Source organism: Ambystoma mexicanum, chromosome 11 (assembly GCF_040938575.1).
Source record: "Ambystoma mexicanum isolate Mex_15411 chromosome 11, UKY_AmexF1_1, whole genome shotgun sequence".
NCBI lineage: Eukaryota > Metazoa > Chordata > Amphibia > Caudata > Ambystomatidae > Ambystoma > Ambystoma mexicanum.
Genome location: NC_090934.1, coordinates 1296407458 through 1296435456, shown reverse-complemented (window position 1 = coordinate 1296435456; position 27999 = coordinate 1296407458). Strand labels below are relative to the sequence as shown.

The 27999-nt window shown below is 44.0% G+C and overlaps 1 protein-coding gene and 1 pseudogene across 2 annotated transcripts in view; one reads left to right on the top strand and one right to left on the bottom strand.

The window, feature by feature from the left end:
* The window catches only part of CEP152 (centrosomal protein 152), a 475089-nt gene that overhangs the window by 423025 nt on the left and 24065 nt on the right, over positions 1-27999 (bottom strand). The window lies entirely within an intron of this gene.
* LOC138505326 (U1 spliceosomal RNA) lies at positions 17279-17385 on the top strand (annotated as a pseudogene).

Sequence of the window (27999 nt, the reverse complement as noted above, 5' to 3'; positions counted from 1 at the left end):
GGGGGGAAGCAACTGCAAGAAGGTGTTGAGGAATAAAGTTATCCGTGCATACTTGGCAGATCCCACAGAACGGAAGGAAGAAGCAAGCCAATAACAAGTATATGGAAATGAGATCTTGTTCGATCAAGAGGGCTTATTCCAGCCAATAGAAATTGATGTAATGACTTGAATTGATGCATATACACAAACCTCACTGCTTAACCCACACAAACCATAAATCACACCAGCCCAAGTCACAAGTTGTTAGAGGAGGACATAAGGCTTTAAAAATCTGTAGCCTATTTGGCTTTAGTGAATTAAATTATTTAAATAGAACAAGGTTCCTAGAATTGATTTATGGTGTCATCCCTCTTCATTTTATCAGGAATTACGAAATACAAATAGTAGACATCAAGGAAGACAAACCTAGCAACATTGTATATTTACTTCAATGCAGAGGAATGTGTTGACTACATCATGGAGCATGAAAGTGCATTACTGAGGTTGGGATATGAATGCACTACTATTGATCTGAAAGATTTGGACACCAGAGTACCATATCCGAATATCCTCATTTGCCAACAAGGAGACTTAAAAGGGCATGTTAAGTAGGGATGAGGAGGGTTGGGAATGGCTGCTTGAAACACCAAGAAAAGAGATGTCCCCCAAGTCATAACCAACACCTTTCCTGCTTACTTGGAACACCAGAGGATCAAATGATTTATTCGTAGAAGGTGGATTGCTGAAATATATTGATACATTTGGGTTCATTGCAATGGAGTAAACATGGTTCACTACCCCACTTGTGATAGATGGGTGGAAATCTATCACTAAAGTGGCCACACAGGGTCTGAAAGGTAGTCCCAAGGGGGGACTTGCACTGGGAGTGAGAGATCCACTCCAGTTTACTGAGGTTAACATTGATTACAATGATCTCCTTGTTGGCAAAATATAATTGAGAAAAACAGGGAGCTTAAACGCACCTAGCCTAACATAACGATTACTGTATACGAAACCCCCCCACCGCTGCCCCCACTGGTCCTGAACATCGATATATTCTCAGGATATTGGAACCATTACTATTATCCACCATGGGTAACTCACCAGTGGTGTTATGTGGCGACATTGATGCAAGAATTCCTAGTGATACCCATATTAGTGTCATGGAGACGAGCAGTGGGGCATCACAATGTGCACAAGGGGGTTTGACAATGGTATTCAAACGCTGATTGAGTTGGACTAAATTATTATACGCTACAGGATTTACCATAGTGAACGGAAACTGCCCGTCTGATTAACCGCCTCAATACACTTGGTCATCCTCTCGCAGTTCTAGTTTAATTGACCATGTCTTTACACAGCGGCAAGCACCATTGGTGGCAGATGTGTGTCATACACAGGGAAGAGTGATCATAAAACCCTTGTCTGTGTCTTCAACTGCTAAATGCCAGATATGGGTAGTGGAGAGCAAGACATGCTGACTTTGAACCACCGAAATAACTGCATTCAATGGACGGCCAACAACTTACAAGTGGTGGGGTGTTGGAAAATTACTTGCTCACTGGTTATATCCTTGAATGCAGATCAATACAATCAGATGCCACTAGCAATGGGTGTGCAGGGACTGGCAAATTATAAAAATTGTATTGGGATAAGCTTGAGCATTACTAAAGGCTCTAGTAGACCTCAGAATTATGGTGCGAACAATGCCAGATTGATGCGTAGGCACCGCTTGACATAGCTCTAAGGAACAGAAAGAGGCAGCTCAGAACCGAACCCAGGAATGTTTCTCATGAGAACTATGAACCAAAGACTCATGCAACATTGTCTAAAAAATGATGTGCTTCCTACAACACCTGGTTGAAAAATCAAATATACATTGGAATGTGAGAAGTGGTACAAGTTGGTTCATAGTAATATCACCAATGATTCGAAAATGTTCTGGAGGATTATTAACTCAGATAAGGACTATAGTCCCGTAATCTGTAGCCGGCGGATCTTGAACCCATTGCTCCAATCGAATTGTTGCCATGCTTGGGACGGCAGTATCCACTATCACCGTCAATGTCCGCTTCACTCGCACCTTGTTCACTTGCTTCCGCTGCCCGGTGATATGATCGTAATATTAATTGAGATTAAAGTTCAGGTAACGACATTAAAAACAAGAATTTATACTAACACAAGGGTTTAGAATGATTAGTAGAAATCATTCTCTCATAGCTACGTAGAGCTCCAGGTGTGACCAAGAACGGCATCTCCGACCTATTAATTGATCATTATGTGGTGTACACCTATACTAGAAATTGCATTATGCAGATTTACCAAATTATGTTACTAATGGGTAAGCACCAATTTGGTTCAGATGAACTGCCGCTAGCATAGCCTATTTCTACTCTATACAAAAAAGGTCACCCAGTCAGTGTACAGTATATCCAAAACATTAAGTGATTTTCTGGTCCATTGGACCCCTTGCAGTCTGTGTGCTACAGCAGCGGAAGCCCGGGTCACAGAAGGTCGTGCACAAAAGCATGCCGTGCTGTGCCCCGGGTTTCCGGCGCCGCAGCAGACTGCAAGCGGGGATGGGAAGCAGGCAACCAGAATCCAGAGCGCACATTTGGTAAGGGGGGGCAGGTTGCTGCATAGCAACTTGGATTTCAGCCGTACCCCCACCATGGACTGGGAGAGGATCCCACACAAAAGGTTGCAGCTGCCGAATTGCAGACTTTTTAGCTGCAATCACAAGTGCAAACTTGTGTGCGACCCATATACATAGAAACCATTTGACAATGTTTCATTTTATTTTGCAGTCACTTGAACACTATTTTAACGTTTTGGTGATAAATGATCAAATGTCTAAATAATGTATCAAGTGATGTCCATATTTGCTCAAAAGACTCACGTAAATCAAAAAACTAAACATGTTTAAGAAACCCAGATCAATAATAGGAATTTCTCACCGTCAACCCCTTCCTTTAACAGTACAGCAAAGAAAATGTAAAGATCTTGGTCCTCCGAACTATAAATAGCAACTTATTTACCAGCACCGATAATTACATTCTCTATGATTTGACTATAAATGATTCACGAAGACCAGTTACCTAGTGTCCAGACATATTTGGACATCAAGAGTACAACAGTCTTAATTGCACTAATAAGAAACTGAACATTCCATACATTTAAATACTACTTTGTCCTAAAACGTCATAACAGTTAACGAAAAAAATAAACAGCAGCCCCCTGTTTTCTGCTACTTTAATGCTATGGTGACATGGCCAAGACCATGACCTGGTCAAGAAGGGTTGGGCACCTTCCTAGGAGGTGAAAGATGTAATCCAGAGCCATCCTACCCATGGGGAAGAGAACAGAGGATGAAAAATGCCCATATCCTCCCATTTTTATGCTATCATACGTCTGTGCATAACCAAGACTCCTGCATTGCCTCTAGTTGCTCATGCTCACCAGTATTCTTTTACCGTTTCAGATGCCGGCACCCGAGAAAATAAAGAGAACCCAACAAGCATCGAGAAGCGAGAAAAGAAGCCATGAAACACTGAAGCCGTTACTTGCACCAACGATGCTCCAGTGCCGCAAATACCCAATCACCACAGTGGAGCAGCTAGATAGAGACCAGGACTCGAGTTGTGCAGCAACATAGAGCCACCATGTAGCAGTACCAAGGGTCTGCACAACAAACGGGCCCATCACAGTCCGCAACCCATAAATCCCCTACTAGAATGCCACTGACTTTAGAGGGGAAGATACGGCGGCCCCACCATAGGCGTCCCCTCTGATGGGACCTCGAGAAATAACTTTGGCATCGATTTTCCTTCCCCATCAGATGTCTCAGGAGGCAGGTACGTACTGAGAAAGTGGGCAGGGGACAGAAAACAGGTAGTGTGGATGAACGAGTTGAGGTTAGAGAAGAAGTGGACAGAGACCACGTACCAGCAGGAGGTAAGAGGGAGAAGCAGATTGTGTAGAAAAGTCTTGCGAGACAAGTATGTAGAAAGGTAGTGTAAAATGTGAATGCGAGAGGACTGGTACAGAGTAAAAGGACGTTGCTGAGTAGTCGTGTGAGAGAAAGAAGAGTAGTGGTATAGTAAGAGGAGTGAGGAATCCGTTAACATTAAAGGGTGGAAGTTGGACAGAGGTGTGAAATCAGTTGGTAGGGAGAAGCAGGGAGAGTGGGTAAGGTGGTCTTGAGTGTAACCAGGTACATCTTACAGGGTAGCTGCAAGGAACAACAATCCTAACTTTCCCCATTAGAACACTAACTTTTTGTGAGATTAGGGAAAGTTATGAAGTTCCCTAAGGGAGTTTGTGACTCTTTAAGGTGTCAGCAATTGATAGAACTAACCAAGGGCTAGGGATGAGGTTTGCACGGAGTGGGGATAGGGGAGTGCATAGGCCCCACAAATAACTTAATAAAGATCCTTGAATCCTCATTGAGGCCAAGTGTTTTCTGCCCATTTGTGGCACTACCCAAGCAGAAAGTGCGTGAGGTGCAGGACCATTCTCCCATCATGGTCCTCAAATCACTTTCCTTTATCAGTGTTAAATCAGAATTCCTTTTTTTGGGAGTTCTGAAGGGACTTCTCTTGAAATACCCCTACCAATGTGTCCCTTTTAATTTTGCCTAAAACGTTACACCCCATCTTCCAACCCACTGTTGAGCCAAACCGAGCCATCATTTTGCCAGGGCTTCATTATACAAACAAACATTACGCTGCCCTCACCAAATTACTAAAGGACAAATTGCATGGAAATTCCGAACAAAGACTAGTCTCATCTTCCAGCTTCAACCCCATGGCCACACTCATGGTATTAGCTGCCGCTTAACGCCCACCTGAAGTTCAAGGCATGCCCACAAACTAATTCACGGTTTGGATCCCCGCCTACTGTGTGGACAGCTTTAAGTTTTAAACTACCGACTCCTCCCTTCTCCTGGTTCCTACATCCAAGAAATCAAAAAGCGTAAGACTTGCAGAAGATGCCCAAAGGATATGGAACGACTTTGCTGCTCAGCTCCGATTCTTAGGCTGTCGGTCTCGATTGCACAAAGACAGCTGGTCCCAATTCCAGGAAGGCTTCAAAACTGTCCTTGTCCTTGTCTTTACAAAACTTTTTCAACCCCACCCCTCTCAACTGTCCACTTGTCACAATGTGCTCTGTGGAGAACTTGTTTTGCAAGGACGCATTAGAATAGGCAATCAATACATAAATATGCCAACAATTTAAGAAAGACCAATTACAAACAAAGTGAAATGCTAAGGCATAAAACCCAAGTATGTTCAGACAGGAGAATAAACATTAATCTTTTTGGGATGTAATACATGTAAAAATAATAATTACAAAAAGGAAATATCTTCAATACTTACGTTTATCAAAGAGTCCTGTATGGCACACACATTGCCCTCTAAAGCTTCAGCAAGGATGTCGAACATGTTCACAGACCCGCCTGGTTCTTCAGTGCAAAAATACATGTTCGTCCCCTCGCAAAATCAAGTTAAAAAAAAAAAACATCTAGAAGACTGTACGGCGTAGAAAATCCAAGACGTCTTTTCCACAACTTACTACATGTTACCAAGTAGAGAAGAAATTATGCTTCATCAGAATCCCATTTTAAATGTGGCCAGTGATTAAACATATAATAATCAAGGTCACTGCCACACTTGAGGTCGTGTATACAGTAGATTCCCCATAAAACTGCATAGCATTTTAAAGTTCGTGACAGGAGGCTTCAACCCTACTCAGCAGAAACTCGCAATTCAGAACATGTCTGGTCTTAGCACCTACAGACAGCGTTGTTTACAACTACTCAAAATGGAGGGACGGACTCTTAAAAATTATCAAAAGCAGCATCTTACAACACAGGGGAAGGGAAAATGCGAGCGCGCGGCTGCAACAGAGTGCAAACTCCACGAAAGCCCGGGAAGAGAATGCGTGGAATTTAGAAGCCTGGCAAGTTAAATATTACCACACCTATGCCGGCGCAATCACATGATGCTCAACTTAGCACATCCGACGCTGGGCATATAAAAAGGTCTCCGGATTTTAAAACCTGTCAGTACACCTTCTTGGTGTGCATTAGTCATACTCCGCTGTTATTAGCTGAAGACCAACATTCTGAAAAGAAAACGCCTACCAACAATCACAAACCAAAATAGATCTCAAAAAAGAAATGCCCAATGTGTCATTTTACAAGCTGCATATTTACTCGTTATCAAACGAATAACACCACCGCCCAAATACATTCTGCTATTCTTAACAAACCCTTGCAAACTATTCATAAACAAAGATTACCTTTTTGCAGAAGCATTATTTGTTAGACTAACGTTACCATTTACACTCCCTACCTACTAAAACGATACCTTTATCATCACTCTTTCATGACCACGGATAGGTCTACTCACAAATGGCACACACTAGTTTTCAAATATCGTCATTGGCACCGGGGTAATGAAAAATCGAAGGGCACTATGTGAAAGACTACTCAGTTATTGCAGACAGTGGTTCCAATATTCAGTGGTCACACAAAAGAGACCCTGAATCCATCAGAAAATGAGAAAGGAAACAGTTGCGAGAAAAGAAGCAGGAAAACCAGTGCCTCAAACGAAGGTAAACATTTCAAGCATGGGTGAAACAAAGTGCATCACTTTATTCAGCCTACAGGCTCCAAGGTTAGCACCCTAATCCCCTCAGCGAAAAGAAGCATACTTCAGGGTTGAGCTCCAGATGTCAGATTATCAACACGCTAGAGAAATTCGAGAATGTTCCATTTTCTCCAAGGAGTTAGATGGAGGGTTCTAGATTCTTGGAGTCAGATTACTGTAGCAAAACAGTGTGTGTGTGTACACACACACACACACACACACACGAATTTTTTTTCAAAAGGTTTTGGTCAGAGAGGACTTGGGTGCTGTATGGTTCAATGTCAGGGAATATGTGAATGCTCGCATGGATGCAATTTTACACAGGACTCGCAGAGCCAATATGGGAACTGCACTAAAATGTAAAGGCAATAATATGTATAAACGTGATTAAAGGAAGAGCAGCCTAGCGCTCTACATGATGTTCCACCCGCCCCCCACCACGTCATGCTTTCCTGCTAAATTCCCCTTCCTACTCCATGGGCTGGAGAGTCTCACCAAAAAAGTATCATCCATTCACATCTCTGCAAGATTAATTCCTTCTAAAACAACGTGGGCACGGTATGCATAGAAATCCATGAATCATAAAATTCAAACTGTAAAAACATACATCCCTAGGTGTACTTTTTGGAACAATTCTGTTAGATTAGGATTGTGCATACTTCAAATTACGTGGCCGAATTATTCTGGAGTCAAAACAAGTAGTCACCAAGCAAGTGAAGCATCCAATTCCCACTGCATATCGTTTGAAAGACACATTCGAAATGCGCTCCCTGTTTTAATGTTCTGTTGCATGGGATTCATGGAGCGTATTCCCTGCCGGGCTGGACAAACTTCGAACAATCACGGCTCAACTCTCATAGGGATGCCACCATCAAGGCCTGTGGACTGATGAGGTGAAGGGTCCAGATGCGGGGTTGTGGTTCACATAGCCCTTACCCATCTCCCAACGGTCTGCAATTCCTACTAAAGCCAGAGGCATGGAGTAGAGTGATCAGACATCAATGCACAGAACGGAACCATTTCAGACATACACTTCTATTGACAAAATGTTAGGGCTACAAAAGGGGAAGAAACACTTGGTGATACAAAAATGGAGGTTACAATACCCATCACTTGCAACATCAAGGAGAAAAGAATAACCCAAAAACTATGGATCACGGGTTCGTAGGAAATGCATCAATATAGATGTGCACTGGACAAAGTGGAGTTCTTACTTCATCATTTATACTTCAATGAAGATATGAGTCTATAGGCAGCATAGGGGAACAAACTAAGGCAGACATTGGGGTGAAAGAAGATCAGGGACAGAAGACGTAAAGTTGGCAGTGGGATAGAAAGAGGAGGCTGACTTGGGTGAAGTAGTTGAAAGCAGACAAGGATAGGGGAGGCCCCAACAAGGGACAAAGTGGTCCCCAAAAGGGGTGGAAAGAAGTTAGCAGTTTCTCCAACCAAATGCAGGGTTCAAAATTGCAGGGAGCCATTTAGCTCCTGCTTCTAGCCCTAAAGAGACTGGTTAGCTTTATACCAACAGCTACTAGGAACTACTTTTGGCTCCCAAGGCCATCTTGTGCCATACAAACTTATCTATGCGACGTTTCTACATTTGGCAAGGTCTATAAAGAAGCATTAGACAAATCTAGAAGACATTTGAAGCATCATGGATTGTGCATAATGGACAAAAAGTTAAAGTTTGCATCTCACATTACGTTAGATTGGCGACACGCTAGGTACTAACTAACTCCTGGTTCTCTAGCGGTAGCTCATGCCTACTAGGTGATGCAAAATACCCAGAAGCTAGTTTTAACTCCTTCTCAGGAAATCTTACTTCCGACTTCTGCAAATGGGAATCCTTCTTGGAGCAAAGGAATAAATGGGGGTCATACCGTTCCTGCCGCCCGATATCCCGGTATTACTGGGATATTCCAGGATGGTGGAAATGCTGGTAAAACCCCATTCCATGGAGTCCCATAGAACTCCAAGGAGGGGATTGCTGCAATTACCTGCACCAGTAATACCGCTGCCGGTAATTGCAGAATTATTCTGCCAGTAGGAGTCGATTTATCGGCAGCTCAGGGCTGGAGTTAAATCAGTGCCCTCAACGGCAATCTTGTGTTTTGCAGGTGCAGTATAATTGTCAGTGCCTGAATTGCCAGCAATTTTACCGGCAATTATTCTGGACCAGCAAAACTAAAATGAACCCCAATATGTTGAATTTGAGGAATATTCAACCCAACACCCTCTAATCGGTCAACTCAGGAGGATCATCGGTATGTGACAAGTAAAATAATGAGATCCTATTAGTGGACTACCGACATGACTTATTTGGAAGAGGTCTATTGTAACCACCTAGATTTATATTATGTACTTAATGTTTGCGCTGATTAGGTTCGGCTGACTGGGTGTCATCAGCATCCCGATATTACACACCATGTAATGTACCTCAATTATGGTTACATAACCACACCATGCTCAGAGGTCCATCATATTTAGTAATTTGTTTCCCACACATTATTAGTCTCTCTTCCGTACTAGACGGGCACCCTCCTTTTACCCATTGCTGGCATGACTCGGTCTACTTTAAGATGGCAGCCTTCCTTTTATCCAGTCCGTCTTATACAGGCTGTAGACATCAACATAGGACTAACAGTGTCGGGTAACTATGGTTACCGACACGCTTGCTCCGCGGCTCCTTCTATATTCAGAGACAAGCCTTGTCCAGGACAGGAGATAAACTTTCTGTACTTAGCTATTATCTAAAGCGCCCCCATGGATTTATACGAGGTAAGCTTACTCGCGCACCCGAGACATACTCGATACGTGGCTAGCTCAGTAACCTGCTCTCACTGTTTTCTCGTAACAGACCTACGGATTTGGCAGTCTGGCATTCGGCGGTGCACATCCAACCCCCACATGCCCCCAAAGATCGTTAGTGGTGCATTATTAATGTCTACCTCCATTTTTAATTTCTACCTGTTATATTCCCTATCCCATGGCATCGACCGGATACCTATTGTGGTCATTAGAACACCTGTAAATGGAGGTTTCTCTCCACTGTGCCAACGGCTTTTACTTTTTTGTTGGCAGGGAGTTCTGAGGCCCGATATTCGATCGACACAAAGCATCCGACCATTGATTTTACATTAGCACCTGCCATGTCCTGTGCTGCACACCGCAGGTACTTTATTTACTTTCTTGATATTTATACTTCTAGGGGCTGGACATGCTATATTCCTACACCAGGGGCCGTGTGCTGGTAGCACTATATAGATCATATTTTCTTACCTCTATATATATTAGTTACTCCAGGTCACGGCTCCGCCTCGTACCACTAGTGTGAGGGATTTCTCCTCCTTGATGACTGACCGTTCAACACACATGCTGTGATTCTACTCATGCACTATTGGAGAGACTCCTCCATAACAGTTTGGAACTCAAGCTCCCACTAAAAGGTGGGTCTATTACATAATTCTGAGTATTATCTTCTTTAGCCTACCCTATGATTTTTGTTCTAGAGAGCTGCGAGCTCTGGGAGCGAACGAAAAGCTAAACTTCCACTTTTCTTGCAGCCACGCCCAAGGAATATTTAATTATCCTTCTAAAATTAATCTCAAGAGTTGTACGCCCCCACAAGAAACATTGCAAGGTAATTCTTATCCTTGACTTTGGGTTCGCTGTTCATTTGTTGAACTTTCTGAGACCAAAAGTAGCACTGGTAGCTTACCTGGACTCCATTTCTTTTTCTTTTAAATTTTGACAGGTCTTGTTTGTTGCCCACACATAAGCTGTACGCTGAATAGGAATTCAATGTGATCACCTTTCTCCTGAAGAAAGTTCTGTATATGTGACACCTATGAACTGAAACATGTCGAGACTTTACATCTCTGTATAACAACAGAGTCACAAAACAAGCATCTTTTCTTAATGTATTAGCCCGTGCAAACAGTGATTTACTGTTGTGCACCCTTCTATTCTACAATTGAATGTTAGCCGTTTGGTACTTAATAACATAGGAATGTGTGGCCTTCAATTTGAGTACTAACACCTTTTTGAATGACTATTGCCTAATGATTTAATACTTGTTTTATATATGGCTTATCTTATTAAAATTATTGTGGTTTTGCATTCTAATGTTATTTGTTTTCCTGTAGACCTGTCAACCCTTGCTCCATTTTCTTAATATTTAATGTCTATCCCCTCACCGATCAGATAGAACGGACACCATTAGCCTGATGCTTTTTCAGTGTCCACTGGGTTCCTCCCTCATCCTCTTATTCAAGTAAAATAATTACATTGTCCAATCTTTTAGTTTTATTCATCCATTTACGTGTCAAATGTCAACGTCTTTTTTGTAGTGCCTTGTGTTTGGTCCTTAGTCATGGTTACACCTGTTCACTTTTGAAAAATACTTTTGAATATTGCTGTATTGAATAAGTGAATTATTTCTACTTAGTCGGAATTACCATTTTTTAATGGTCTTGTTGTGTACTGCTTTTTATATATAGATTTTTGGAGTAAAAAAATTAAAGTTAACAAAAATATTCATTGTGATTGCAAGAGGAAACCATAGAGGTCTGAGAACAAAGAGATGTACCACAGAGTCAATCTATCTCAGCATTGCAGGCCCTGGCAGGAGGGAAATGGCAATCATGTTCTTCAAGAAATGGACAGGAAAGGGGGCCTGACCTCAAGCACCAGTGGGATGAATGACTCAGTGAGTGCCTCCGCGGGGGAGACTAAACCCCCCCCCATTTGAGTGCTGACAGCGATGTGACCCGCGGCACCGAAGTAGCAAGTCGGAGCCCCTGCGGCACACAGATTTCATGAGTGACCAGAGCAGAGCTAAGATGGTGCCTGCACTGCAAGCCCATCAAGCTGAGTAATGGGACCCTGCAAGTTCTGGGCTGGTGGAGCGGCACATAGATCCAGTTGCCAAGACAAAAACTGGTGTGTGGACGGGGGTCTGGCCAATGGTGGCCCGAGCGATGAGGAAAACCGGAGGAGGGCTGTGACGTGGTGTGGAGGATGGCAGCAGCCCCAGTCCAGGCTGACGAGCAAGCAGAGAAGATTCAAGTGAGGCAGCAGCTGGGGGACCACTAAGCTGTGTTTTGTGTGCTGACCTGGTGGGGGCTGGAGGAGCGAGGTTGGTGCGATACAACGCGCCCGTTCCAGAGCCCAACCTTGCCAAGAGGCAGTGCCTTATGTGCTGGCCAGGGTTCACTTCTTTACGCTAAAGGCACAGATAATAAGTGCTGCCACAGAGACACCGCTCATAAATTTCATGGACAGGAGGATCACACCGTTTCAAGACCATGCCTCTGCCACACTGATGACGAGTAGGACACTACACCCAATGACTGAATGGCTCAGAGAAAAGAAAACTTCCTATAGGTGGGGATTCCCTACAGCATTACTTTTCACAGTTCATGGGGATAAAGTGGGCCATCAAGACTATGAAAGGAGACGGGCTACTGCGTCCGGATGATTAAGAGGAAGACTCGGCTGACGGGAGACTGAGTGTTCACAGGACCGGGCGGCTCCATCGCAGGCAGGGACTCCGGCAGGCAGAGGCAGGAGACCCAGAGGCCTAGCAGTCAAGGACAGAAAGGGGAATGGGTGCCTAAAGGGACTCTCGGGTCATCTAGCAGTGGATATGCTTCATCCATGTGGCACCAGTGGGGGCCAGGGTCATGACCAGCAAACTCAGTTGATCGGAGGAGGGAGAGGAGGGGGGGAGGGGAGGGGGAAGCGGGGTCCACTCACTCACAAACTTGGTCTTGCGGGAAGTTCACCGATGAGCAACACCTCATGTTAGTTTTCTTTAGTTTAACAAGTTTCAAAAGGGTTGAAACAGGAGTGTGGAAGTGGGTGGTGAGAGTGGGAAGGGAAAGTTGGGAGTTTATTGTTAAAAGGTTGCGGTTACTCCTAGGCACAAGAGCGAGGGGGGATCCACGCTGGAATCTTAGGAAATGGCACAGCAGTTTATAGATGGGCACAGACATATTTTGACCAGTTATGGTCACTAACCCACACGTAGATGTGTTTCACAGTTACGTGGAACGTTTAAGGACTAAACTTGCCAGTTAAAAGGAAATCAGTATTGCAGAAGCAGGGGGGGGGGGGGCATGTCAGCAGCAATAGTTTGCCTGCAGGAAACACACCTGTTGCAGGAAGACGAGCACATAATGAGGCATAAAATATACACAAGGCAATTTTCAAATCTGGGGTGGGGATATTGTTAAGTATGGAGTTACCTTTTACGGGAGATCGAGTAGGGGCGATATGTGGTCCTGAAGGTTTTGTTGGAGGACCGTTTGATCACCATTATGTCCCTTTCCACGCCCAATAGCAATCAGTCACAGTACTTTGAGGCAATCATAGCACAGGTGATGGCATTCGCAAAGGGGGGCATGGTAATAGGCGTGGACCTCAAGTCATCCGCTCCATCTAAACAGGACTACAAGAATGCAATCCGATGGCGTAGTTTACTTCAAGAATTTGGGGTGGTGGATGTATGGAGACTCCAAAATGAGGAAGCCTGTGACTATACGTTCTACTTACACGTTCACAGTGGGTTCGCTAGAGTAGACCGCATATTGGTATAGAGCACATTTTTCCCTTGTTTAGCTGAGACCCACATAGTACCCCGAGTAATCTACGATCACGTCACAGTAATCACATCAGTAAGGGTGGTCCAGAGTTCCATTAGTGGCTGCCGTCTCTGGAAACTGTATGGTCCAATATTGAAGGACAGAATTCTCTGCCAGGAAATAGCCGATGCAATCTCAAACTACATCAGCGATAATAGTGCAGCGGGGCAATCAATGACAGTCACACGGTATGCCATGAAAGCCGTTATAAATGGGGGGAATAATAAGTCGCACAGCAGTGCAAACTAGAGCCCAAACGGTAGCCCGGGCATGACTGGAAGAGGCAGTCCAGACGGCGGAGGCTGAACATAAGCAGAGGGGGGTCTTGAGTAGCCCTGCAAAAATTCAAACTGGCCAGAAGTACACTGGAAGAGCACCTAGCATACAGATCAGCGCATGATTTGTACAAAACTAAAACAGCAATACTATGTCAATGGCAACATGGCCAACCACCTCCTAGTATTTAAACTAAAAAGGCTCTGGATGCAGAATAATATATTAGATCTTAAGAGCAAAGTTGGCGTTGTGAAATACGACGATGTGGCGAAAATAGAGATACTCCATTCATATTTTGAGGCTTTAATGTCGAGCAAGCACGAAAGGCGGAGGACCAGCAGAGCTATGTAAAGACTGCGGACTCCCCCCGCATCTCTGCTAAACATCACCGCAATTTAGAGGCTCTGATCGATGTGTGATGTGGAATGAGCAATCAAGTTCCGTGTCCTGATGGATTTACAGCAACATATTTCAAGCCCAACCGTGCTCACACCTGGTGCAGTTATTCAATTTGTTCCTCACCACAGGTACAATTACACCTTCCATGGAAGAGTCAGTCACAATCTTAATTCTGAAGCCTGGCAAACACCAACAAAGCTGTGATTCATAAAGACCAATAAAAGTAATTAACAATTATGCAATTAGCCCGCAGAGTAAGGTCTGTTCTCCCGTTATTTATTAATTGGGACTATACATGGTTTATAACCAACAGAACCACTCAGGGTAACATCTGAAGGATTCTCAATATCACTAAGTCGGTAATAGGGTGAATATCGAAAGGGGGATCATATCTGTAGATGCCCATAAAGTGTTCGATAAGGTCAACTGGGGGTATATTCATGCGACGTTGGAAACATTTGGCTTCGGTCTGAACATAATGAAACTGATATTAGACAATTACCAGCAACCCTATACAACAATTAGAAGGAGCGTGTTTCACACGCCAAAAGTACAGATCACAAAAGGGATTAGACAAGGGTGTCCTTTGTACCCCTGTCCCAACCCACCCACCGCCCCCAGAATTGTCCCTGTCCATGTAGGAGCTTGCAAACAGAGTCCAGACTGACAACAGGATAAAGGGTATGGAGATCGGCGAAGAGTACTACATATCTCTATACGCAGATGACGTAATGGTCACGATGCATGATCTAGATACTTCTCTTCAAGCAATGCAGGAAGAATTCAGCATTTGTCAGGTCTCGGGTTTCACAGTCAGCTACCCAAAATCATGCGGGCTGGGTATAGTGTTACCTAATAGGGCAAGTGAGAGTGTGGCAGAGACACGTCCAAAATGGGCCCAGAAACCTATAGGCTATCTGGGGGTTCAGATCCCCAATAACACATCTCAAATATTTCATAGCAATTTCCTGATGCTTTTTAAAGGGTTCACAGAAGATCTGGACAGATGGGACAGGCAAGAGATCTCCTGGTTTGGCAGAATAGCATAGTAGCAGTCAAGATTAACTGGTTCCCCAGACTGATATACCAATGTTTGGTAATGCCGGTCCGGGTTCCGGACGCAGACCTACAAAAAAAAACAAAAATAAAATAAAAAGAAGGTCAAATCTAAGATACTTGAGTTTAGAAGGGGAAAGAAAAAAAGTTTGGGTTCCTAGGAATGTTTTGCTTAGCAGTGTTAGGGTCAGGGGTTTGGATGTGCCAGATGTCCACAGGTATAATCTGGCAGCACAGATCTCACACATGCTGATGTGAAAAAATGAAGACCACACCCCTAAATGGAAACAGATAGAACATGCATTCTCCCGATGCCCCCTCTCCTGGGTTCCTTTTCTGCAAGTGGGAGTTTACGGGGGGAAATTTCCCTGCTAGCTTTAACAAGAAATACCATAAACTATTGGAATGTGGAGGCTGATGGATGGGGTGTTCCAAAGAGGCTAGGTCCGCTGACCCCCATATGGGAGAACACAAATTTCCACCAGGGCAGGGCGAAGGAAAACGTTAGGAACTGGGTGAATGGGGGGCCGATACATCTCCACCAACAATACGCAAGGGGCCTCCCATTATTGTCTGAGTGTAAAGAAAGGTTCCAGGTTGGGGAGACCGAAAGATTTTGTTACACACAACTACGCCATTGGGCTTCTTAGCCACAGGTTAAAGCTAGAGGCACATGAGACCTGTCCGCGTTGAAACTCATCTATGGGTAGGGATTTGAGAGAGCTAAAATCTCAACATTATACAGACGACTAGATAAATTAGGCCCGCAGCAAAATTTGCCCCACACGGTTCAGTGGGAACGGGACCTGTGTGAGATGATAGACGAGGATGCCTGGAGTAGGATTTGGGCTCACAGACAAAAAGGGTATCAAGATGTGTCACAGATGAATGCGCGGTTAAGATTTGCTATAGATGGTACCTGGCCCCGCAGAGGCTTAATAGCATGAGTGGGACATACTCCCCCCCCCCCCCCACTACTGAAGGGGGTGTGGGGAAATGGGCTTGCTACTACACATGCTGTGGACATGTGTAAAGGGACATAACTTTTGGAAGGAGGTCTTGGTGCAAATAAAGATTATGGGAATCCAGTTGCCCATGGAGTGGTACTACTGAGAGATGGAAACCGATCCATGTCTGGCCACGGGCCGCTATGACATTGCACCTCCTGTTGACAGCTAAAACAAGCATTGCTCACATTTGGAAAAACCCACAGGGTCCAATTCTGCAGATGTTGTGGGTAAAGATTTGGGATATTTTGATCGCAGAGAAGATCACAATACAGACATATATGGGGGCCATTCATGGACTACTCAGAAGAAAGACCAAAACATCCCCTGATCAGACATTACTCTTTGCTGCGACCATGCTGGAGTGTTGAGGTTCATTTGGGCTCAATACCAGTAACTGTGTGGAAATCTTTAATGTGGGCTCCGTACTGAGTGTAATAACGGCAATAATGTTGCAATGCAAACAAAGAGCTCATCGGCACCACAGTGATTGTGATGCAATTCTAAAAAGAGGTTTTTAATTTTGTTTTTTTTTATTTACTTGATTTAATCACCTTAGCAATTTTTTACAAGATGCAAAAACTCAATGAAGCAAAGTAATTTTAGATGAACCAGGAGTGTAGTACAAGAAGGTAAATTGGTTTAACTGGCTCCTCTGGTTGTACTTGTTTAGGTCACCTAGATTGGGGTTATTAAATCTAGACCAGACGTTACAAAGTCAAACCAGATATGCCTCTTTCATCATTATACGCAATCAGTGAAAAATTGTTTCCAGGAGCAAAAGTAAGATGTTAATTTGGTGACCAAAACACACACTCTTGCTCCAAGGCAAAATGAAAATGGTGTCCGAGTCACTTTTACTTCCTACAAATACCTCCAAAAAACAAGGAGTACAAAATCCCCCCCCCCAACAAAAAAAATAAATATGTAATCAGCACACTGAAGCTAGCATGTCCCCCCTGCTTTCACTCGAACAGCTCAACAGATAGGTTTGGACCAGTACAGGTTACAAAATGCATACTCTCCAATGGCTAGTGATATTTGCCTGTTGGCGAGTAAGAAATGTGGTCGTTGCATCTATATAGCGCTCCAAACCCTCAGGCATCTGAGCGCTGCTTGCCCACGGTGTGTGGTGCTCATTTATCGACCTTGGAAGGATGAAAGGCTGAGTTTGGCCCTGCCGGGATTCAAACCTGCATCAGCAGGCTCGGCACGGACGTCAAAGCGAGCGCTCTACTCGCTGTGCTATCTGACCGGCTGTCAGGGGAGAATCGGATCAGAAAGGCAGATCTCCCAGGGTGAAGCTCATCCATTGCACAACGGGTTTGCTGACCCCTGCGATGTTCCCAAATGCGGGATACTCGACTGCCATGTGTAGAATTGAGGTGGCAAGTAACTGTATGGCTCGCTAGTAGCTTGCACCTTGATTTTCTGCCCCCTGGACCAGTAGTACACGTAGTGCAACAGGAAGAAACTACAGTTATTGCTCGATCCAGAGACGTACAAATGCACCTTAATGTGCGTGAATAACTAGGGGCCTTAAATGGTAATACAAAAAACGCTTTTACATTCCAAACATTTTTTAAGATGTCACCTTGTTTAAGAAACAAGGGATCAGACCAGTAGGAGGCAGTAATGTTTTTAAAAAACAAATGTAATTTTAAAGAAACAAAGGTAGCCTTAGCTGAATACCATTAGGAAGTGCCTTCTAGATTAGTTGCTATTTTATTTCAATGCTGCGTTTGTCATTCTTAACGTCTACAATTACAGGTTTTAAAACAAGTGACAGCATTTATAGTATAGGGATATAGAATTACCCATTTTAAATTAATCTGGCAACATTAATTTCATTGCTGGTGTATAGGAACATATTTAAAGGAGCTATTGCATGGTTGCACTTTCTTGAATCAAAATGGTTCTGCGCTCTTTTGGTAGTTGTGATTTTGTATAAATGTATTGGTTTGCTTTAATGGAACATTTCTGGAAGATAATTGGTTGACAAAATTGGACCAAAGGAAAAGTCACTCTTCGTGGACTCTAGATTCTCTGCAGGAAGCATGTGACCGAGTTTGGAAGCGATGTAGAGAAATTCTTGGAGGGGCAGAGGTCAGTCAGGGTGCGAAGGAAGAGAGCAAGTTTACGTTTTCAAGAGATTGCCAGCACGGTATGACTCAGAAGAACAACGCTTTAAGGGATGGTTAATGAAATGGGGCGGTGGTGGCCCGAATGTGAAAGGAAGGAATGTGTCACCATATGGAGCAGCTTTTAATCAGAAATTAATCTGTTTTTTGGAGATCCCACAGGATTGTAATAAATGTTCATCAACACAAGGGTATGTTCTATAGAAATTGATGATACTGCAAATCCATTACAAGATATTTACCCTGAGGACTCGATACTTGAGTAACAAGTGCATCTAATGGATGGCATCAACATTGATCTAGCATATGATTATCATAAAGTTCAATATATAAAAAAAAAAATTTAAAAAAAAATTCAGCCTCATTGTCCAGTTACTAAAGAACTATTTTTGAAGGGGACACTAAAAGCATAGTGCACCCATGTGACTAAGCTGGGACGTCTCCTGACAATACAGCACCTGCCTGCAGTTCCAGCAGAACAGGGTTTAATGTTCGCATGTGCATTCCAAAGTACAGTCTGCTGGAGCCAGAATCCAAGCAGTCGAGGGGGGAGGGGGGGTGGGGGAGTGGGGGGTGGGGGAGTGGGGGGGGGGGGGTGGGGGGGGGTGGGTACATGCCCTTTATAGTCGAAGACTCCACTTTCCCCCCAAATGATAATTGTGTGTCTCTAAAAGGACTGTTGGCAGATGAAACTATACATATGAGACCTGTCTGGTTTGGCAGGGCGGCTATTGAGATCCCACAATTATAAAGCCAAAAAGCAATGTGGTTTCCTATAGTGGTAAACCTGGAACAGTGAAAGGCTGTCGTGAAATTGGTTTGTCTGGCCTGGACCCCACCCAGATATTCTCGTACTGGAGGTCCTGTACCTTCCCTTTTGATGTTTTTAGTGGAGTGCATTTTTACTTTGATTAAGGGTCCTATTTTCTATTTTTATAGAACTTAGATTCTTTTTTTTTGATTCATTGCACTAATCCGGTTTGGGGTACTACCTTTACCCGTTCACTTACCCTTCTCATGGAGAATAGCCTACCCTTGGCTCACATTACCGAAAGAGGCAAAGTGGCATACTGCTCCGGTTGTGCTTTGTTCACCTTTATGATTGGGATCACTGTTGGTTTAGTAGTAGTATGGGGCCGAGTAGGCCTTTCAGCCACTTGTTATACATATACTCCTGCAGAGCAGCAGTCATTTCTTAAGGGAATAGAGGCAATGCATGTATAAGATGGCCACAGATGCCCAATACCATTACATGCTTACGGAATTGGACTATGGCAATAGTAGAAATACACACGTGACTTGGACAGTACAACAATAGCTATCTGCAAGATAGAAGGAAAAATAAAAGTAGGACTGCAAAGGTGGAGGGCTGAGAAGCGCCGAGATTGGGTTACGCAGAAGGACGATGGGACGAATTAGTACCAAGCATTAGGGCTGGGTGATTTGGACCAAAAAGCCATATCTCAATATTCTTTTTTATATACACTTCTTGGTATTGTTCATGTGGGTTAAATGTTCAGTTTTAAGAAGCCAACTACATTGTGAGATATCACCTTTATTTATAAGACTGATCAAAATAAAGTGCAAATACAGGGTTCCTCTTCCCGATTGAGAATACACACAACTGTGTAAATCTAAAAATTGAAATTAAAAAAAAGTATTATATGTAATGTATATATCTCGATTTTAATATTGTCTCATCCTATATCGATATTAAAAACATGTCAATATATCTTCAAAACCCGATATATATCGCCCAGCTCTACCAAGCACACATTGTAGTAAAAGTTTACAGGATATAAAGAGGATTTGTAGATTCTATAATTAATTATGCATCAATGTCCGCTCAGCAGTAAAGGAAGACAGCCATAAATGTCTAAAAGCTGCCACTAAGAAAAATGAGATTTTTAAGAAGAATGGGTAGTAGCCAAAATGTAGTTAGTAAATAAGCAGCCACAAAAGGGAACCGAGACAGCGTCAAGTGTGTGTGGGGATCCGGGGGGGAGGAGAGGGGGGGAATAGGGATGGCTGCATCCACCCTGAGAAGGCAGGCCAAGCAGAGCAAGTAAAGTGATAGGGGCAAAAACACTGCGCTGAGCGATGTTAATAAATGCAGAGAAAGGGGCACCAGATTCATTGACGGCAGTCAGTGAATGTGCATACATCGATTATGTATTTGGGCTTGGGGATAACCAAGATTGTGAACGTCAGTCAATATTTCAAATGTATCCAACATAATAATAAAAGGGGAGTTAAAGACGGTGGTCTGCGGCTCCATATGTTGTGCAGAGTATTATGTATATGCCTACACTGCAAGGGTGAGAGGAGTTTCTCTTAAACAAAGATGGGCAACACAAGATGTGTGGGTGTGTCAACACCATTTCTGAGACTGCTGCCATCAGATTGGAAGCCCAAATATTACAAAAAGAAATGTGCAGGGATATTTCTATATATGTGTACACTACCAGGACATTCACTGATAAATATTGCATAAGGCAAAGTTTTTGCCAGATTGACTTACTGTACTTGCTCCACTTTCCTCTACTTGGCCAGTCTTCTCACGGTGAAAGCAGCAATTGCTGAAATGGTATTAGTTTAAGAAGGTTTTCTGACCAGCCCTCAAGAACCACCCAATTCTAGCTAGGCAGGTAGACTGCTACATTTCTGAATGGGCGTTAGTGGTCTGGGAGTAAGATGCTTACAGGTGTTATGTCATGAGGGCCCATTTTGCTTGTAGCCGTATCACTGAAGTAGGTTGAGTGATCCAAGCATGCTGCTCTATAACAAGCATATTCTAAGCAGGTGGAGGTGAATTTCCAGACTGTGCACTCTGCAGGGTGTACGAAGTGCTACAGATGCGCAGCCTTTATGTATTTTTACAAAGACAGCAACTTATTTCTGCAGACCAAGATTCCCGTTTAACGTCCGTAACAGAACATGGTTGGGTGGCTAATTCTTTACAACAGTGAAGGAACATTTTATGATGCAGGCCAATATCTTTACTCTCAGAATATCATAAAATTATAAAACAGAAGGTTTATGGTTGATGGCAGGCACAATTTCCTGATTATTTGTTAAGTGTGTTACCAATCACATGGTATACCTCTATAGCCTGCTTCGGCATCGCACACACCTGCAGTTCATAATCAGGAAAAACATACTACTGTGCATTAGACTACAGTAGAATCTATAGCTCTACAGCAGGGAAGAAGTGATGACCAATCCCATGCCTTCATTGGTATTTTACCAGTAATTGGTTACTGCAATACATAACGCACGTGGTCTTCAGGCACATTTTCTTTGAGAGCCGCAATCCATATTTAACAAGGACTCCTTGTGGATACTCCAGCTGTTTCTCAAAGTATGATGGCCTGAGGTGCCACTGTTCCTACGTCTTTTGTTGGGTGGGGGGGAAGTGGGGGTAGAAGAGGAGGAGGTTTGAGGATGCGTTCAAAAAAGGGCCTGGGTTTCGTCACCACTTTCCTAGATTCTGACTGACATTAATTAGCAATACCGCCTATGCATCAAAAAGGGATTTTGGCTCCAAATTTTAAACGACTACTTTTCAGTGGAAGAGTTGCGATATCGTCCTCTGAACCAAGCCTGCAGGTTACGTTTTTCTGATGGATTAAAAAGCAACAAATCTATTTAATGCGGTTTGAAAAAAAGAAAGCGCCACACTCACTGGAACACTAAGAATGCTTTTACCGTGTAGAATTCCAAATTCCTATCAAGTGCAAGAAAGTAAAAGAAAACGATGTCGATGATATTCAAAAGGGTGTGAATTATTCAAGAATCATGTCATTTTTATCTCAAAGACCTTTGACATGTTTCACCCGAGACACACAGGCACCTGTATTCCATATGGATTACTCCCCTTCCATTATCAACAAAAGGTGCCAGAAGGCAAAATCAGCAGCAACAAATTAGCAGCAGGTGGTAGTGTAACCCAATACACCCAGAGGATTTTAAGAGCCAGCAGTAACCCTGCGACCTTGTTTAGGAAAAGAATAAACAGCCCATTTCAGATACGGTGGTGGGGAAAGATGAGGCAGCCAGGTCTCCAGTTACAATCTGCTTGTGCCAAAGCAAAACAAATAATAAAACCAAATAAAAAGCAACACCCCTTCCAGCACACTGGCGTGTTGACAATTATCGGCCAGGCATCACACTAAATCCCTTAATCCCTTCTCCCAAAATCATATTTCAGATGGATAATAGCAGAGATACTTTCAACCTCATAGCGGTAGCCAGATCAGTGTACTGTGCAACATATGCATGCAAGGTACAACAGAGTGAACGTTTTGATTCAAGGCCAGAACCAAACTCAAGCAAACTACATTTTCCTTTAATCCAGGGGAAAGTCTGCAGTTTAAAAATGAAAGGAGAAAAAAAAAAAAAACACAGGAATGGACTTCTGAAGCCTTGGTTTCTCAGTCCCTTTCAGACCCAGGCAAGTCCGTCATACTTACCCTTTTTCCGTTGCTGCAAAAGGAGCATATCAGTATCCTTTTGATCACTCTACTGCGTTTGCTTTTGCTGCAATGCATAGGTAGATCTAATTTGTAGGGCTAGCGTGGAGGAGGAGGTGGCATCCATTTTCCTGCATACGGCCTCACAATATGTCCCAGCAACTAAATTATTGGCTAGTGCGAGGGGTCAGAAATGAGGTTAGATAAACAACTGTATTCCTATCCTAAGGAGTTTCCCTACCTAGGAAATTAATCTAAAGTCATTCTGTGTCAGGTCATTTAACTTATGAACTGTCCTTGTGTGCAAAACATTCCAATTGGCTCTCACTTTAAATGAACAACTGAGGGTGCAAGGAATGGTCTCCGACTTCATGGTTGGCAAAAAGTGGCAATGATCAAAATAAGCAGGCAAATCCAACAGAAACGTATTTTACGAGGAGAAACATTTTGATCAAGAGCGTGGTTCCCTTCCCCTGGATATTTAGGTAGGGCGACAAAAGTGTATCCCTCAACAAACAGTTTCTTTGGTTCTTAAAGTTAGTTTCAGAAAGTTCTTATGCAGACAATACATTCCACTCTTCCTTGGTTTCTTTATACTGGATTCATGAAAGTTCTTACTTGTATGATGAGTTTTACAACAGGTTTCCTTGTAAAGATTTGGTGGATCACCTGGCATACTCCCCTGCCAGGAATCCTCTTGTGACTCTTCAGATTTCTTGGTGTACTCCCCTGCCGGGTATCTTGTCACAATTTCAAAAAGTCTTTGTTCAACTTCACAACTCCAAATGTCTGATGGGTCTATCCACCAAAACCTCCTCCATTTCTTTCCCAAGTATACTTCTCTGCCAGGTGTTTAAAGTTAACGAAATGTTCTCATATTGATAGTGGACTTCCTGGTATACTCCCCTGCCAGGAATCCTTCTTTGGGGTCCTACAGATCCCCTGGTGCACTTTTCTGCCAGTTATCTTCTCCCCCAAATGTCAATTGGTGGTGTACTCCTTTTATCAGGACTTCTCATCAACTTCACTGTCCTTTAATATGCCACAGTTCTATCACTTCGCTGCATTTCTATTTGTTTGCTTATGGTAATACTTGTTCCAACTTTCCCCACATTGACATCTTGTGCATAGGGACTGGTTTGTTGCACTTTATCTGGTCAGTATTCAAATGTGCTTAATTCAGTCACTTTTTCATATGCCTGACCCATCAGTACGCCCAGGGGTCCCCAATGGCTCTGGGTAGATTCACCAGCGATTTGCAACATCCCAGACCTGTGGCGTGCCTCTGTGATGAAGCGTACTCTCTGGGATGGCCTCCTTTGTGCTGCGTACCTTCTTCCAACATGTCTTTCAGCTCTGCGCTCACCTGTGGGCTTCTCTCATTGGCCGTGACCGGAGAATGCTGCTTCCTAGCACAACCATCTCCGGGGGTTCTGTTGCTGCTCCTGGTGCTTCGACGGTGCCCACTGCATCTCTCCATCCTTCGCGCCAAGCCAGTATGTGACTCTCGCGTTTGCAAGCTGCCACATGATTGTGCCTGTTCACTCGACTTCCGTTATGCCTGAATTTTGAGTGCAGATGCCATTTTTAAATGTCATGCCCATTTCAGATTCAAGCCAACAACTAGTCTACATATTCAGTTTTGGGTTTCTTTCAATCTGCATGAACTCCTTCCTCATCTCTTTAGGCTTTATGGGCGTTCAAGTACAGAGAGATCATGGGATTTCTAAATTGGTGTTGTTTAGAAGTCTTACTTAGAAAAACATCAGAAACAGGAGATGGTATGTGCGTGTTGTGTGTATCTGAGGCCTGAATAGGATTTTGACTAAATTGACAGTATGCCATCAGAAGTGTACGGGTCATATGTTTTTTTTCTCCAGGAAAAAACATAGAATACTGTATCTCTTCCAATAAAATCACCACACCTCCCCCTGGCAGTCGTCTCCTCACATATGAACCTCCCTCATTTTACCACTCACAGTTTCAGGATCAGGTAGTGGCTTCCATCCCCATGCCATATAGGAGGAGATAATCGACGGGGAATTGGTGATGACTCCACAGGATTCATCACAATACCAATCATTCCTAAACGATTGGTCACAAAAGGCATCTCATGGTGAGGTAGGCAACAGTTCTACACTGGTTTACCACTCGTCTACCAGGCAGACAGTAGCTCATCCAGATAGGCACCAACTGATCCCCATAGTATGCCGCACCCCACATGGTACCACTCAATTCTCCATCATCTTCAAATTCTGCATGGAACCAGTATGGGATGCCTCACTAATTTTGACATCAAGAGCCACCAAAACACAAACACCCATGCACGGACCGCAGAAGATCTACTGGCAAAAGGTCAAGTCACTCCACAACATCCATTAACTAAAGCTATGCATCTCCCTCAGCCAAGCCCTTACCTGAAAGTGAACATCAAAGACATTGAAGTCATCCTCCTTGGGGGCTCGACCAAACCAACTCAAATCCAGAGATGACTGACAGAAATTAAACTTGATTTGTTCCCTTCTCATATCACATCCAGAGTTGACCAAGTCTGCTTAATGTCAAGCAACCATACCTTCAAAAACTCACATCATAAAAGAAAACACCAACAGCCCAACATCAGTGCTCTACAAACCATTGGCAAGACATTAATGCTTTTTCACTTGGAAGGGGCAACATTCTCGCCAAGTTTCCCCCTCACACGTTCCCGGTTCACAACCACATCCTCTCCCCCCTTCCCCAACCATCAGCGTTACACTGGTTACCCCTCCAAGCCTGCATCATAGTCAAAACAGTCTAAATCATAGGCAAGGCAATGGAAAACCAAGTTGTCCTACCTTGAAGGGCATTCACTGCATCGAACGCCACAACATTACCAGAGTAGAATCTACACAATTCAAAAAGCAGGGCTCAAAATGTACAGTAGACATTGGCTAGTGATAATTGACGCTTGCCGAGGCAGAAATACTGTGTTGTGTGTATGTGCAGAATTAATGCGGGGGAGGGACTTTTTATGGCCAGGCTAGTAGCTCCCAACTTTAAATTGTTCAACCTGCTAAAAGGAACAAATATGAAACCAGGCAGTCTCCAGCTACGTGCCTGGGGCTCAGGAATAACATCCAGACACACATCAAATTGGCCCGATCTCTCATGCACTTCACGGAGGAACTGAAGACCCCAAACTCAGGAAACTCTGTGTTGCCCATTGATCCCCACATAGCAATAATCTGCACCCATCTATATAAATGTAATAGATACTCGAGTGCCCTAAACTCAGGGATGGCCACTGAAGGTCCGAGCAAGCACTACCCTCCGCAAATTGTTGGATGTGCTCCATAAGGAGACCGCGCCAAGAGAGAAGCGGATACTACCTCATCCACTGCACTGTGCACGGGCAGGCATCAAGGGAAGTTGTGTAAGGAGAGCGAGCATAAGATACTAGGAGCTCCAATAAGTGGTAGACTGAGGGAGCAGCAATGGTCTCTGCCTACAACCCACACTTTTAGCCCTGCCACGCACGGACCGTAGAATAACCAAGGACAAATGAAATTGTCTCTGCAACATTAAACACCATTTCCACTGATGAACGTTGAAATGTCTGAGTGTGTGAAGGTTGAAATATCCAAAACCAGTGCCACCTCTAAGCTACTTGAAAGAAAAAGCTGTTCATTGGCCGGCCTAAAATGGAATATATAGGACTGATCACCATGCTCAAAGGCGGATGCCTGAGCACCACAAAAGGTGCATGCTGAAGCGGTGTACTCTTGTTCAAAGTGCAACACTAGGTCTTCTCCAAGAAGCCAGACTCTTGTCAACACCCCTAAGCTTTACAAAGAATTATTAAGAATCTGCAGAGGGAGGTATGATATGATCATTTATCTATATAGCGCCTATACACAATGTGTTTCAAGGCGCTTTAAGGCACGGGAGGGAACAAGGGAACATACAATGACATTCTCACAGGCCATGAACAGTAAGGATGTGAAATTAACTATTGTACTCGGCCTGACGACATTTCAGATAGTGCAAGAGCTAAAACGTAGATAAGGAAGGGAGGGGAGAGTGGGAAGGAAATGGAAACAGACAGGCGACTACCGTAATAGGCCTGATGACATTTCTGGTAGAGCCTGAGAAAAACAAGAGAGGACGGCGAAGGGCGCAGAAATGTAGGGGATGTTAAAATGGATTTCTGAACTCTGTCCTGGAGGGGCAGAGGTTCAGAAGGTCAGCCTAGTTTCTTGGAACAGGGTAACCTCTGGACAAGCCAGACCAATCAGGGTAGCGATGGCGGCGGTCAAGACTAGGTCTCAAGAGGGGTGAGGGTGACTGTAAGCCCGCAAAGAGCACACAAAGCAATGACACTTACAAATCACTCCAAGGAGGTGTTATATTAAAAATATAGACACATTTATTACAAGGCCTTTGTAATATTGACCATAGTAAAGAATCACAATAAAAAGCAAGTAAACCAACACATCACAATCAAATACAATATATATACAATTACCGAAGGGTCTAAAGAGTTAGAAGCACGAAATATGCAGACCACCTAGATGAGGAGGAAAACAGGCAGTGCAAGTAATCGTTAGACCCAGTTCGCCTTCAGAGGCCACCTAACTAGAAGGAAGTCTGAGCCCTACGAAGAGTGGAGCCTTGTGCTCAAAAGTACCTGCACACGCTGGTGCCAACGGGTGTCTCCTGTGGGTAGAAGCAGAGCGAGAGTGCGAAAAAGGCGTGCTGTTTAACACAGCGAGGAAAAGCTACAGGCTACTGCAGGAGGGCGTCCGGTTCCTAGCGTTGCTACTCACCGGTCCCCGATGCAGGCAGTCCCAGGTTTCTCCGTGTCAGTTTCAGGGCTGGCAGGTTCAGATACGAGCAGGGGACGCCTCGGCGTCATGTAGATTCCGCGGCAGCAGAAGTTAGACTTGAGGATGTCCCAAACGCAGTGAACCCGCACAGACGGTTAACACAGCAGGGCAACGCAGCGGCCGTGTGTATTTCAGCCCAATGTACACTTCTCACTTCAGACCTGGGAATGCCAAGTGTACGAATCGCGTGAGTGGAGGGGACTCGGAATACAACACAACCTGATGGCGGTAACAGAGCAAGACTCCTGTGTAGGCTGGTCAGTCCACTGGATGGCCCAGGGACGCTTCCGAAGGCTTACGTGCAGGAGATGAAGATGCCGAGAATAGCTGTTCCCACTATTCCAAGGGTCGAAGTACCAGTACAGGCCTTCTCGTTCGATCAGAGGCAGAATGGTCTCACAGGGCGACAGCAGTGCAGAGGAGCAGTCTTTCAGCGGGTCACCAGCGATTCCTCGGTTCAGCCTCTTAGTTGCAGGATACTTGGCTCCTGTATCCGTCGTT